At 29.8% G+C, this 16,736-nt stretch overlaps 1 long non-coding RNA gene across 1 annotated transcript; it reads left to right on the top strand.

Annotated features, from left to right (window-relative positions):
• The first annotated feature begins 8,792 nt into the window (after positions 1-8,792).
• On the top strand, positions 8,793-16,394 carry LOC124363843. Its single transcript, XR_006922559.1, has 5 exons — positions 8,793-12,478; positions 13,680-13,804; positions 14,397-14,637; positions 15,310-15,451; positions 16,269-16,394. It is a non-coding gene; the product is annotated as an uncharacterized LOC124363843 (long non-coding RNA).
• The last annotated feature ends 342 nt before the right edge of the window (positions 16,395-16,736 follow it).

Here is a 16,736-nt window from a genome sequence, read left to right as displayed (position 1 = left end):
CGATAAAATATTTGTTACAATTATTTTTACATTATCTTTACTTTTTATTTACATTATGAAAATAACAGAAAAACGGTAAATCTGTTCACGTTCCACGTTTTCACGTTTCGTGTTCACGTTCCACGTTTCGTGTTCACGTTCTCGTTCACGTTCTCGTTCACGTTCTCGTTCACGTTCTCGTTCACGTTTTACGTTCCACGTTTTACGTTCCACGTTCACGTTTTACGTTTCACGTTCACGTTTTACGTTCCACGTTTCGTGTTCTCGTTTCGTGTTCACGTTTCGTGTTCACGTTTTACGTTTCCACGTTCACGTTCTACGTTTCAAAATTTTCCTAAATAAATGGCGAACGTAACTTCTGAAGAGGCGAAAAAACTTGATCAAATCGAAAAGAAATTAATCAAAGAATTTAAAGAACAGATTCGAATTGATGAAAAAGAACAAGAATTTATTCAAAAAATTAATCAACCTGTAACTTCTGCAATTAAAAATGTTGAAGGTAAAATTGAAAACGTTTTAAGCGATAATCAAAATTTGATGAATTTGGTTCCAGTTGTACGACAATTTGCCGATATTTCGATACCAGAATCTGAGTTTGAATTGCCAAAATTACCATCGTCAACACCATTTAGACCTAGAATCATTGAAGAATCTACAATAGTTGAACCAATAAGTCCTGGAACAACGGATATAATAATTGGTGAAATTGGTAAAAAATTTCTTCCTAGAGCAAAGGATGATAAATTTGGTTTGTATTGGGATAAAAAAAAGAAAAGTTTTATGATTGGAAATTTACCCGTTAATTTTGAACATAATGATATAATTATTGAAGATAAAACATATAAAGGAACTCAGGGTTTATGGAGATTATTAACAGACAATGATGTCCCAAAAGACAATTTTATATTCTGAAGAAGATTTGCAAAAGTATACAGAAATTTTATGGGAATCTGACTCAATTTACAAAAATAATGATCCATCTACTAAGAAGCCTAAGTCAAGTAGAGGTAAAAAATATATGAAATTAATTAAAACCAATTTGGGAAAAACGAATCGAAGGATCAGGTGTAAGAAAATACAGTGATAATAAGATTGAGTACAGATATATCAACGATTTGACAAAACTCGATGGAATTATTAATTATATTTATGCTCAAGAAAAGGCTGGAAACAACAATTTTTTGAACGAAAAGAAAGCGATTAAGGATTTTATTTCGAACAAACTTGATGAAATGATTGAAAAACCTGATGGAATTAAATATTTAAAACGAGTTTTGCCGGCAATAAGTTCATCTATGATTGAAGGTAGCGGACTTTTGAAATGATTTTATCAACAATTTACCTTTTGAATTACACGTACCAGGCTATGAATATCTGGGACCTGGCACAAAACTTGAAAAAAGATTGAAAAGAGGAGATCCTGGTATAAATAAATTAGATCAAGCTGCTATGGAACACGATATTTTTTATGCAAAGCATAGAGACACAAATTCCAGACATATAGCAGATAAAGTTTTGCAAGATAAGGCAATGGATAGATTTTTATCAAAAGATGCTGGATTAGGTGAAAGATTTGTTGCACTTCCAACAGCTGGAGCAATGTTTTTGAAGAGAAAACTAGGAATGGGAATCGAAGAGAACTTGAAATTTTTAACTATATAAATGGAGGTGAACGTAAACTTCAGCAAAAATCAGAAAGAAAAAATAAAATCCGCTTTTAAGAAGAAAATACCCGTTAGTATTCAATTTAAAATAGATCAACTAAAAAATGGCGAAGATAAGATATTTTTAACAAATAGACAATACAATAAACTCGAAAAACATAAGAAAAACAATAAAGGAACCAGAATAGAATTTTCTTATAATCAGTTGAAAGAACTTAAAAATGGTGGACTTTTGAAAGATTTATTAGATTTTGGAGAAAATATTCCAGTTGTTAAAAATGTTGTTCCTTATGTTCGTAAAGCTGCTCCAATCGTTAAAAAAGATGTGATTCCTATTGTTCGAAAACATTTTAAATTGGTTAGATAAAGAGTTGGAAGATGTTACAGGATCTGGATTAGATGAAAAAACTTTGAATTACGTGAAATCAAATATTGAAAAAAAAATTTAAACCTTTAACATTCGGGGAATTGGAAGAAATCTGCAAAAATATTAAACATTTTAGAGGAATCTTCATGAGAGATACATTACCTGAAAAAGTTAAGAAATTTGAATGTGGAATTGTGAATTTAGACTCGATTATGGGAAGTGGAACGCATTGGATTTGTTATTATAAAAATGATAAGAATGCATGTTATTTTGATTCGTATGGAAGAATTGAGGACAAACCACCTATGGAATTGATTAAATATTTGAAAAAATCAAGCGTCTACTACAATGATTCTCAGATTCAAGACTATAAAGATCCCCCAATTTGTGGTCATTTATGTGTTTTTGTTTTGAATGAACTGAGTACTGGTAAAGATTTTAAAGAAGTTGTTAACAAATTATTACTTAATAAATATGGATTCACAAAATATTTTTGACGTATTTGGAACACAAATTATTCAAAATGTAGATAATAGTTTGAATTTTGATAGTTTGAGAAATGAGTTTGATAACAAGTTAGAAAATTTATTACAAAACCTTCCAGATTCAGATATGTTTGCTGTCGAGATTGAAGATTTTAAAAGCAGAATATGATAACAAACTTGCAAATTTCATGAGTTCAAATGAAGTTGCTGATAAAATAAAAACATTGGAAAAAGAAGTTGATGATGGTGTAAAAAAATTATTTACCAATTTAATGTCTCATATCGAAAAAGCTGATAAAATTACTGAAGCGATCAAAGTTGAAAAGAATTATGTTAGTTTGGCTAATAAAAAAAGAATTGTCGGTGTTCGACCTGGTATTGACAAACATGATGTTGTTGTTAAAGAACAAATTTTAAAACCTCTAAAATTATCAGAAAACATCGATATTGTTGATTTACATGATCCGAATGTTAAAAATGCCTTAGATTTTAAAGGAAAAAGAATTAGCAGTGTTAGTAAAGGAATTAATCCATTTGATGTTGTTGTAATGATTCAATTAGAAGATCATATTAAAAATGTTTAATGAACTGAACAAAAATTACGAGAATCATAAACAGCATGTTAAAGATTTTACAACAGAAGTCTGTGAAAAACTTGAAGAAAGAAGTAAAAGATCTATAGAAAATTGTGATGAAAAATTTACAAACTTTGAGGAAAATTTCAATCTATGTAAAGCCGATCTTATTGAAAAAGTCAATAAATTTCAAGAGGATTTTAATGAAACCTATAGAGAAAAATGTGAAGTTTCTAAAAGAGTAGCTATTAATCAAGCTTTACTTCATAACAAATTAAATAAACTAGAAGAAAACTTTAATAAATTTAAAGAAGATGTCGATAAAACTTTTGAAAACATCGACAACAGATTTAATGGAGTAGGTGGTTACGATGATTCAATTTAAATTTTTCTTTTGTAAATGGCGCTCATATACTGTGTGAGGTGCAAAGAGAAAACTGCCACAAACGATATAATATACTATGCAAACATCAATGGAGTTAAGAGAATTTCTGGAAAATGTGCTGAATGTAACGCTAAAAAGAGCCAATTTATAAAAACTTGATTTGAAATTTTTTCCTAATAAATAGAGATGGCGGGACATTACAGTGCTTTCGATCTTTTTATCATGCAACACGAAAGAGATTTGAAAAAAGAACATTGGGATGACATTTCTCAAAAATATGAATTATCCGAAGATATGATGAGATTATACGTAAACAAATTGAATTGGTATAACATTGCAAAATATCAAACTCTGTCCCCAGAGTTCATTCAAGAAAATATACATTATCAATTAAAAGATCATATGTCTGTTCTTTGTCTCTATCAACACTTGAGTATAAAGTTTTTGGATGAAAATAAAGATACAGTTGATTGGAACAATATTATAGATAGCGGTTACTATCCTGTGCAAATTTTATTGAAATATGTGACCGAGATCGCAAAATTTAAGGAAGAGAATCCTGAATATGACGAAGTAGATCATTAAAAATGACTCTAATCTTTTTAATTATTTTACTAAAATTTATATCTTTTCTTATAAAAACGTACATTAGATCGATGAAAAAATGATACATGATGTTTAAAATTTGTCTTATTAAATGGCGGACTACAGAAAATATGCTAGTGATATTGAAAGGGCGGAGTTTAAAAATTTCTATCCAATTAGTAAACAACATTTGAATGAACCGAATAAAAGAACTGAGTTTAATATTGATTTTGGAGATAACTTTTGCTCGTCTAACTTCCAGTTTTATATTTCTGGAACTTTAACAAAACAAGATGGTCAAGCATATCTTGGAACTGATAATGTTAGATTAATCGATAATTTTATACCGTTTTTATTTTCTAAGATTGAAGTAAGAAAACACAATAAATTGATAGAAGAAGTCGAAAACTGTGGCCAATTAAGCACTATTAAAGGAACTATTTCGTATTCAAAAAGTGATGTTATTTCTCAAACTTCTAATGGCTTTGAATCAGATTTTAAATTTGGTGTTTTTGAAGCAGCTGGAAATTTATCTCATTTTGGATTAGGATTTTTTGAAAATGTTACTATTCCGATCTATAAAGGAGGATTTTATCTAAGTTTTATAAGAGCAGAAGACGATGATGTGATTCTGAAGACTGCAACTGGAAATGTTATGCCTGTTGATGGAAAAATAACAATTACAGATTTTTTTATTAGAGTTCCAATGATTGATTATAAAACCACGAGTAAAATAAGGTTGATTGATGAAATTACAAAAAGTCAAAACATTATGTTTAATTTTCTAGATTGGCAATGTATTGAACAAAAAGGTATTTCCGGAACAACTTATTCGTTCGATATTACAAACATTTATAGAAATATCTTCAATCCCAAGTTCGTTATTATAGGTTTTCAAACAGATAGACAGAATAATCAAGAAAAAAATCCTTCAAAGTTTGATAGTTTGAATGTAAAAAATATCAGAGTAAAATTGAACGGTTCTTATTATCCAGATGAATTACAAAACTTAAACATTTCCGGAGGTCTTTTCAGAATCATGTATCAGATGTATCAAGATTTTAAGAAAGTTTACTGTAATAATAAGGAAATGTATTACAATCCTAAAGAATTTTTAGCGAATAGACCTATTTATGTCATTGATACAACAAAGAGTTTGACAAATATTTCTGGTTCAAAGAACGATATAATTATCAATATGGATTTTCAGAGTGCGGTTACCAATGCGGTTTGTTATGTTGTCGTTGTCTCTGATAAATTGCTTGAATATGATGTAATCAGGAGTAATATAAGGGAGATACAATGAGAAAAACTCGGCCATACTTCCTACAATCAAATCTGTTTTAAAAGTAATGGCCAAGTGATCCCAATTGAACCTAAAGAATTTTGAAACAAGATAATTTTGAAATAAGATAATTTTGAAACAAGATAATTACAGATTGTAATAACTTTTAGTTGGTATATATTCGTAGTTAAAATATGCCTTAAGTTTGGTATCGCTTAAATTTTTATTAAAAATATCTAATTCTATGTTACTTAAACTACTTACATCTATTTTATTTTTACGGGCTAATTTTATCCTGTTATATGTATATAAAGAATCTAAAGATATAATATTTTTTATCTTGAATCTAGTCATAATATGTTTTTGAATGTTAGAAAGGTTTGAAATATTTTTGTTACCCCAAATGGTTATTGCATAATTTAGAAAAGACATGACAAATGCTGAAAATACTGACTTTTTGAAGTTTTCTTCTTTACATACATATAACGGTTTCAAAGCTTTTTTAATTTGTTTTTCTATATGGTTAATATGTTGATTAAAATTTAAGTCTAAGTCTATGATACAGCCTAAGTACTTATAACATTCTACCTTTTTTATTGGTAATTGGTCATTAGTTCTGGAGAAATCTATATATTCTGTTTTTTTTGAAAGTTTAAAGTTAATTTATTTTGTTGTAGCCAATTATTAATTTTCGTCAGGTCCTCGTTTGTTTTTTTATATAAATCGTTACCTTTAACTATTAAGGCTGTGTCATCGGCAAAGAGTACTAATTCGCCAAGTAAATTAAGGGTTGTTTATACTATTGATATATATTATAAACAAAAGAGGACCAAGACAACTTCCTTGAGGAACTCCACAAGTGATTTTTTCTAAATTTGAAATTTTGTTGCCAATTTTTTGTATTACAGAACCTGTTATCAAGATAACTAGCAAATAAATCTAAACATTTACCTCTAATTCCTAAATGTTCTAATTTGTATAGTAATATCTTAAAATCTACAGTGTCAAAGGCTTTCTTAAGGTCTAGAAATGAGATTAGTGTATTTTGATCAATACTGTTAACAACTAAATTGATTGCTTCCTCTGTATTTTTGTTAACTCTAAAGCCAAATTGTTTTCTTGATAACAGGTTGTATTTTTCCAAAAAGCTATATAATCTCTCATACAAACATTTCTCAAATATCTTGCCAATTATTGGTAGTAGACTGATTGGTCGAAAATTGGATGGATCTGATAAAATTCCTTCACTTTTGTAGATTGGGCTGATTGTTGCTATTTTTAATCTATCGGGAAAAATGCCAGTTTGAATACTTAAGTTAAAAATGTATGCTAGTGGTTTCACTTATTATGTATACAAGATTTTTGATTAGTTTGATTGGAATTTTATCTGATCCACTTGCTTTATCATTCTTTAAAAGTTTAATTTTGGTCTCAATTTCTAGTTTGGTAATTTCAGAAAGATATATAGAGTTCGGATTTGATTTCATTTTTTCGTTTTCTAGATCTGGAATCTTTGAAGCCAATTCTGAACCAATGTTTGCAAAGAATTTGTTCATTGTATTTCAATCACCTGTGTATCTACAACGTTTTTTGGATTTATTTAAAAATTTGTTTATAATATTCCATTTGGTTTTTGAATCAGATGACATTTCAATCAGTTCTTTATAATAGTTTTCTTTTAAAATATTGCTATATAATGTTTAATTTTCGATTTATAAAATTTTGCTTGTTCAAATTTCTTTTGTCTATACAGTTTATTTCTAACTTTAACGGCGGTTTGAATGCCAATTGTAAGCCAATTTTTTGTCATCTGAATGAATTTTTGAATTTTGGTTTGTTATTTTTTAGAAAGGTTTTTGAAATTAGTTCATGAAGGTGTTGATAAGCGCTATTTACATTATTAAATCTATAGATTAAGCTTAATTTCTTTAAGGAACTCATCTGTGATCTTCATTCTTCGTGAGGGTTGCGATGACGTGGTTGGAGGGTGCAGAAAGGGGTCGAGTGATGAAACAAGGTGTTGCGGAGTGTTGAGGCAGTGTAGCCAGATGTTCAGAGTGTGAGGCTGCGGTTGATAACAAGTCCTTGACCGTCGGCTGCTTCAGGATGTTGCACAACACTGCAGATCACGTCATGGTGATAACACGTCCGCTGCTTCGAGATGTTGCACAACGCAGATCAGTGACTGTAGACCACATCATAGTGTCGCTTGAAGTAATGAAATAGGCATGATTAGAAAATGTCTTGATGAACTGAATGATTCACACTGTCTTGAAGGAAGAGATGTTATGATGGATGAGTCTTAAAGATGGTGTAACGTGGTTAAAATTGTAGAATATAAAGCACTGAACTTGTCACTACGGATTAATTTCACTAAGTCTTGTTCCAAATAGAGCTGAAGATGAAGAGAATGCGATATTAAACCAGTAAACAGTGAACTTTTAACATTCCTGGATCAAAAGTATAGAGTAAAATTTAAATATGACTGACTAGTGTGAGGTCTGGACGGGAAAGGCTGTTCTCCTGTGTGCCGCGCAGTGCTACCAACATTTCTCGCTCAACGGTAATGCCAACATATTCTAAATTCAACATTCGAGTATTATAAATTCCACAATTTATGTTGTCATACTGACATGAAAAATTGCTTGAATACAGTTTACCATAGTTTATTTAAGTAAATTGTATTGTGAATTGTTTTTACATATTTATGGTGTATTGAACAGTATTTGTATTGATTTTTGGGCTGTCCCAAAAGTGGTCCAGAACCGCCATACTGTTTGATTTTACAGATTCGTTTATTGTCCTTTAAACAGTATTTTCCCTTGATTTTCTGTCTGTCCCAAAAGTGAGCTAGAACCGCCATATTATTATCTTGTTTTTACATATTTATGGTGTATTGAACAGTATTTGTATTGATTTTTGGGCTGTCCCAAAAGTGGTCCAGAACCGCCATACTGTTTTGATTTTACAGATTCGTTTATTGTCCTTTAAACAGTATTTTCCCTTGATTTTCTGTCTGTCCCAAAAGTGAGCCAGAACCGCCATACTGTTTGATTTTACAGATTCGTTTTATTGTCCTTTAAACAGTATTTTCCCTTGATTTTCTGTCTGTCCCAAAAGTGAGCCAGAACCGCCATATTCATATCTACTTATATATATATATATCCTTGATGTAAAGATATCCTAGATCCTAGATTCCAAATTTTGCAATTGAATCAGAAATGATATATTTTTATTCCTAGGAAAACACTACTCACATGTGCCACCTTGCAACAGTGCTATCGTTTTTTTAAAAAAAACATTTCAATGTAGATTAATTTACAAAAATACCTTCTTTATATTCTTTTTTATTTAATTTAGAAATGTTGTTAAGGATTTTTGTTATATCATAGAAATCAAGCGGGGATGAACACGCTAAGCATACACACAGGCACACACCTACAAAGGAAAATTTGGTAAAATTGTACATAGAGTACAATTCAATACTTAAGATAATTATGCAACCTACATATTAAATAAGTATTTATCTGCCAGATAGTATTGGTTATTTTAAACGTTTAAAAATTTTGGCAATATCTATTTACTTCAGCCTTGTCAGAACCGGGTTGAGAACTTAAATAGCAATATGATACAATATTACCGATTAAAAATTAAAAAATAGTACTGTAAAGTATTTTTGTGGACAAGATAAAGTCATTTTTCATCCGCGAGGTTCCGGGATTTCTACAAGAGTCTCCGCAATCAAAGATTTACATCACGGTATAAATTATTATAATATCCGTAATATATTAGGACTCTACTGATTGTTATGACAGTCATTAGGAACATTACAAATATTGCCTTAATGCATATATGGTATATTAATTTAATTGATAGAAACTGAGGATTTCTAAATTTGGGCAAGAGTTCAGATGTATAAGGTTTCCATAGATCAATATGAAGCAGTTTCACAGACATGTTGAGTACCGGCATTGTTAACATTTCTAAGAACCGTAATAATGAACAGACGTCGTCTCTAGTGACGGACGCCGTATATTTAGGACGTTGACGGCGAAGATTACCGGACTTTGGGTTGTGGAAACATCCCAGTTCGAGCGGTCAGTTCATCAGGTCAGGCAGTCCTTAGAAGTAGGTTATAGTAAAACCATTCAGTAAAAACAACTCCAGGCATATTACAATTAATTTTTAAACATAGATTAAGAATAACACAATACTGTTGTCATAAAATAAACATACCATTTTTAATACTTAAACAACACCAGACAGAGTGATATATGTAGATAGCCGGATTATAATAACTATCTTATATCACATACAAAAGGTTAGTTGTATTTCTTCTAATCTAATGAAATTTAAACGTCTATTGAATAATAATATGTACACTTCAATTGAAAAATTTTAACGGTGTGTTTGTTGAGTATTTTTATATTTTATTTTATTTCTTATAATTAATATTAGAAATGTTTGCTGACAAACACGATTGTCTGTAAAATTCCATCAAGTGGTTTAATAACACTAACACCTATATCGTATATTATATGTGTTATAGTGTTGATGGCAATCCTTCTCTCGGATTAAAATGTTTTGATATCAGAGTTTTAATGTTAACAATAAACCAACTAGTATAACTACGTTGTTGTCATGTTCACTCAGCAGATTGCGCGCTCCAACGTGCAACTACAGGCATCAGCAAATTGACAAAACCTGCTCAATTAAAATCGATGTTAAGACAACACAGACGAGACAAGGAAGTTCCAGAAATTGACCAAAGCCGAATTTGTAGGAACACCCGGTTCAGAATAAATGTCTAGATGCTAATTAATTATTAAATATTATATTATAAAGTTGTACTGTGTTTTAACAGAATTCGATCATTTATCACGTAAATTTTCAAAGTTATAGCTAATTTAATTTTTTTTTTTTAAGTCCTGCAGAAAGACAGACAGAAATGATTTTTTTTCAGTTTCACGAGCGTTTAAAATAAAATCGTTCAATAATTCTGAACTTCTAAAACTACACATTCAAAAACAAAACTCTAGTTATAACTTTATAAGTTAATGGATTTTTAAAGTTGCAGTTTTGTTTTAAGGTACTAAACTCAGACACATCTTCGTGGTATATAAAACGTTGAAGTTATATCTTGTACTTTTCTTCTAATAGCTGAAAGTAAAACGCTTAAATTTAATGCAATGCCTGTATTGTAGCTCTACTGATTAGCTTTTGGTTGATATGTAAACTTGGGTATGTATAAGACATTTGATCTTGGATTATTTATTTACTCCTTTGCATGGCCATATAGGATTCAATTACTTTTACAGCCTAATTCAGAACTTAGATATATATTTTGTATTTGAAACTCAGACCAAGAGCCAAGCCTATACGAGTTTTTATAGGTTATGTAAGAGGTATGATATCATATTTTTATACCGTATGAAATTATTAAATGCGGTAATAAATTAAATAATTCATTCCTATTGAAAAAATGACAATCAATAAACAATAACATTATTGTGAAATGAAAAAAAAACTATATAAGTAACGTTTTGTAATAGACTAACTCTGTGTACTAGTTAAAATGACTTGATGCTGAGTTTTCTAAATAGTGTGCAGCATATAAACTATTGTTGCTGGAAGCACTAAACATGGTATACAAATTGTAATTGCAACAAACACAAATGTTCCTTTGTATTATTGAAAACCTTTTAGCCTAAGCTAGTATGTATATAGGAAGATACATTATTGTAATTAGCCTGAGAATACTCAACACATGCCCTTGCTTTGATCTAAGATACGTAGTAACTGATATAAAAAGTGTAATTCATTTTAGAGTTTTAAAGGCTGCCATCCTGTATCGGAAAAATTAAAAAATAGAATTATTCTACCTTTATAATCACTAAACTAAAGCACATCATATAAGAACAGATGATATGGTATAATTACAACACCAACGTCTAACATTTACACTATGACATGTAAACATGTATGTATGAATACAATTAGGGTTGGATAAACCACATAAAAAACTGTACAATTGTATTAATTACCAAAACTCATCTTTTCAGAACTTTCTTCAATCTAATAATCAATCATACACTATCTTCATTAAAATATTACTTCCTGAATTAAATAAAAATTCTGTCTCAAGTCAAAAGTAGTAGGTATACTTCATGAAAACAGAAATATTATTAATTTTAGGATTAAACCGTTTGAAGTAAAAAACACATAGTTTAATGTATGATATTCAACATAATTTTGAAGGACAGTCAATATAAAATCTGGTTTTGAATAACTTTGAATTTGGAAGAAACGCCAAATTTATCACGTTATTATAAAATCTTGTGTTAGTCATATTTTCACACTTCTAATTGGACGGTTTCCGACCTGTCATGGCCCTGAACTGACCTCTGGCGTCAAGAACTCTCTAAAATCATGTCCAAATTCCACTAATCTTGCCTCACAACACCCTAAATCTATAAGTCACTGATCTGGCACCCTGTCTGGTGCTGTTTTCCACAGCACCTAACCTTTCCTAACCTTTGAAATGGAGTACGCTTTTTTAAACTTTTGATGCTCGTTGTTGATGATGTGTTTTATATTTGTTAAGTGAATCATAATCCCTAAAGTTCACATATAATTATATGTGGAGATAACTTTACTTAAAGAAAACTTTTCTTATAACATGTGGTACATCAAGATAGTAAGGCCAAACAAATCTAGTCCCAAAGTTACAATGGTGGACTTACTGCATATATCTTTTTTACAAATAAGACATAGAGGACAGAACGAGCGCATTCGTACTGTATCATACTAGTACAGATTGTTTTACTCATTGTTTAAAGTTAATAACTTCAAAACTAGTATATGGAAAAGTTAACACCTATATTTTAGAGGCAAACACGGATGATATAGAATATCAAAAAGGGCAAAAAGTTGATAAATAACTTTGTATAAATGATTTAATATTAGGTTCAAATATGACCGGAGTTGTATTTTTTATTTAAATTGAAATTTTACAGAGACCGAAGTCGATACAGTGGGAACACACCAAGGAATGTCAGTAACTGGAGGAGATCAACACAACATGACACCAGTCTTTGAGATACGTCATCCTCAGCCCGTTCTGGCAGCAGTGGTAAGTTTCTCTCAGTTCGTTAACAGTTTAATTCAAACTTAGTTGAATTCAATTGAAAATATGTACATGTAAGTAATTTTTGTGTTTTATTATTACAACCAGAGGAATAGATTACTTTGTATGAGTCTAGAATATTTAAATATTGATATTTAAAGAGAGAGACGATAAACACCAAGAAAATAAATTCAGCAATGATCAAATAGCGACGAGGGTTGAAAGAAATTGTAAATAGCCTCTTATTCCTGATCTTTCCTCTTATTTGAACTATGAAAACTATTTTACAGTTACAATGGAGTACGATAATGATTAAAGCTTTTACAGTTTCAAAATTACTTAAATTATATTTAAAAATCACTTTACAACACATGATCAACTTAAGACATAATTCAGGTACAACTAGTGGAAATATCAGCTTCTGAACTGTGTAGACATCAGTTTTGTTATGCGCAACATGTATGTATTAGCTGTTTACTATTTATTTTACTCTTTGATGTTTAACATTTTAATATCAGGATTTCCGTTTACATTTTGTTAGTTATTTGATGTTGTATTTTATTCAGCACTATATATATATAATATGAGCGTGTGGCACATATATTTGTAATCAAACAACGATAATACAAATAATGTTTACTCTGTGTTATTTAAATAATCTGTTAATTATTATTTTGATATTTTAATTTTGCATCATTTCGTCAATGGTTTTTGAGGCGTCTCCAATTCTTGTGCTCTTAATTCCGTACCCGTTTGCATGCCATTAAATTGTTCATAATGTTATGTTCGTACACTTTACAATTAGAGGGGATAACTTCAACAGCCTTTATACCTTCACACCTAATAAAAAAAAATACCATCGCGTACCCCACGGTCGGCAGGATGTTCAATTGACAGGCATTTTATAATATACATGTTTTTTACTGTGTTGAAAAAGTAACATATAACATTTCATAATGTTCATAAGGTATTTACATTTTTACATTTTTAATTCCTCCCCATTTGTAAACAGCCTGCTATAAGTACCTGCAAAAATGGCTTGTGCTTAAATGGCCTGTAAACTAAACTAAAAATCCATTTCTATGGATCAAGGGAACACTATCCTATAAGTTCTCCTATAGATTTATTAATGGACAACTTAACAATATTCATTGTTTGACAGTACTTACCTGTATTTTATATTTACAAAATTATGATGCTATAACAGGCTAGTCTCGTATGGTCTTCAGGATATAATAAGCGAATCTCTCGTACTCCCATCATCGTTCTCCCTCCAGGGACCTGCTCAATCATCACCATGTACAACGCTAAGGAGATCCTACAGTAACTCAAGTAAGTAACTCTCTATAGAATAGAAGATCAATGCAATTCATAGTAAAAATGTAAACTAGGTAATATTAAACATTAAAAAGAATTATTAAATTAAACTCATATATTACTTAAATATTTTAAACTTTTATGTTATTAAGGATGTACAATGATATAATTAAAAATACCACAATTACGCTATCTACAGTCCCCTTCAGCTTTCGCAGGGGTACAGATTTATGAATTTATTAAACTATCAAGCCAAAATATGCAATATTTCTGCTTAGTTGAAGTAAATAAAACTAGTTAAAATTGTCTTAGGTTTATATAAATAAACGACTACAGCAAAATTTGTGAGCACCAATTAATCGACTTTTTCGTTATTTAAAGATAATTTTACGAGCTTTTACAACAAAAAAGTAAACAAACAACAAGTAAGGCACTAGGGAATATTCAAACTATCTAAAAACACTTAGGATTTATGTAATTAATAAAAAGTGCAAAGTTTGTAAAACGTTGCTATATGCATACGAATAAGTAATAATTAAACAAAAAACCTTAAATTATAAACTAATACATAGTAAATCAATATTCGTTCACTGGAATTCTTTTGCAGGTTTGTTTCCACAAGTGAAAAAAAAGAGACAAGGTGCACAATGCAGAAGAAACATTTTTATACAAAGGCAAAAAGGATGGAGGACTGATGATTCCATACGAAGTGACTGATAGCCCTTATTTACTTACATCAAACGACTGGGAACGAGTAGTGGCTGTTTTCGCTATGGGCATTACTTGGGACGGGCCTCCTTTGTCAGGGTTGCGGTGGAAAAACAATCCTGAGAAACTATTTTCTAAAAGTAAGTGACCAACGTAATTATTGAAATAGATTTATTCATTCAGGCTTCCACAACCTTGCGTAGGACCAGCATTACATTTTAAAACATTTTGTTTATTTAAGTGAGGTAAATTGTAAGTAACTAGATCTTAGAGTATTTTACAAATAGACTACTGTAAAAATCGTTTATGTTGAATCTTATCACTTTTGTTAAATTTGTGATCATAGTCCCCGTTCGTCATTCCAAAATTATACTCATTATGAATCTTCAAAGAAAATTTTAAGGAAACCTTAAGTCATAAAGAAGAATATATTTTGGCATGTAAACATTTGTCCAGTACTAAGTGAATTAGCCCTTAAATATTATATTTCATTACTCAAGAATTGTTTTAAATAGTAAGTTTAAATTTTGCTCTGCCACATCAAATTGTTAAACTGTAATAATTAGTTGCGGGGAAATATTTATGGGTTTATAAATTTGAAAATTGTTAAACTACATTTAGTATTTTATATTTAAAATATATGACCTATCTGAATATTCATGGAGATAAAAGTCAACATTAAATCAGGTACTAAAGTAAATCAGGTAGAAAATAAAATAAAAATAACATAACAATATTATATTCCCGCCATTAGAATTATGCATTATGGCTGTTATTTTTTTACAACTAAGAAATGTATTATTTTGTTACAGTATGTGGTTTTCATCTCAAGTATAAAGAGATGCAGCTAGACCCGACAGTGGAACCCTGGGATGTGACTATTATTCAGTTATCCCTTACTAAACGTCAGATGGATCGTGCTGCACTCATGGTCTTCTGGGAAACACTAGATAAGTACGTAATATAAATTGTGCTATCAATGTTTTATCAAGGTGTGAACTGGTAAATTTAGATTATAATTATTCAACGGCGACACAAACATAAATACGGAGAAATAATATCTCTGCATTAATGCTTTGGTTTCCGTTAATGAAATGAAATCATTTTCATTTACAAGACGGTTAATATAAACATTATTGCTTAATTCACTATCCGTAACAGACACAATAAACGTCTCGTTCACACTTCTTACCTTTCTTACATTTGCTTATTTTTTAATTTAATAAACAACAATGATATTAAAAAGTTCATATACACCAGCTAAACTTAATATAATGCAAATAATCACAAGTATAAAGTAATAACCTAGATACGTGGACATTAGCATATTACGTCAAACAAACACAGCAACTGCACTACCAATCAACTATAAGCAAATATTTTATCTTCTGCATGAACCCGAAATTAATAAAGTACAGCTAAACAAGGTTGGTGGGGGATATCCTCTAAATATCGAAAGTGGACATTTGCAACAAATTTGCATATATGATATATTATGTAACCAACAGTAATATTTTTCTTTTACGTATACTGGCAAACTTTGAAGTTTGTTTTTAGTATAAATCTGACACAAATGATTTTTAACAAACCATTTATAAATCAACACACACAAAATAACATATTTTTGCATATTTTTTCAAGAAGGATGAAGGATCATACCCGTTTAATTTACAAATAATTATATTTAAATAACGTTGGATAGTTATTTCTTCAAACGTATTAGCACATAATGGTTTTCATGCAACACTAATTTCCCTGCATTCTGTTTCAGACACATGATGGAAAAGAAACCTCACCTTCGATTTTGAAAATGCTAGTCGTGGACCTCTGTTGTACATATTTATTTCTCTATAACAGATATTCATATTACTCTAAATAAACTTTACTTATAAAAATGAATGAAATTGTTTGTTTCATTTACCTTTTTAAACACAAAACTCTAAGTTATATTACTTGGAAAGTTATGTTATACTTTATACAATATGAAAGTCATTAATAAATAGTATTTAAAATTTAAGATGTAAAAATAATAAAATAATGTATAACGATTGGAATTTAATTTGTGGTAAAGTAATGGAACTAAATTTAAAATTTGAAAATTTTTATTTCGGAAAATTATGAGTCTATTAAGACCAAACTGTTATACAGGATGTCGTGTTGGGACACTTATTCCTCTTATATTGTTTTTTTAAAATAAACAAAAAATTTAATTTATGTTTTGCTTTTTTTTGTTTATTGT

Source organism: Homalodisca vitripennis, chromosome 5 (genome assembly GCF_021130785.1).
Source record: "Homalodisca vitripennis isolate AUS2020 chromosome 5, UT_GWSS_2.1, whole genome shotgun sequence".
Taxonomy (NCBI): domain Eukaryota; kingdom Metazoa; phylum Arthropoda; class Insecta; order Hemiptera; family Cicadellidae; genus Homalodisca; species Homalodisca vitripennis.
The sequence above is the reverse complement of the archived record's forward strand: the minus strand, read 5'-3'. Positions and strand labels throughout refer to the sequence as shown.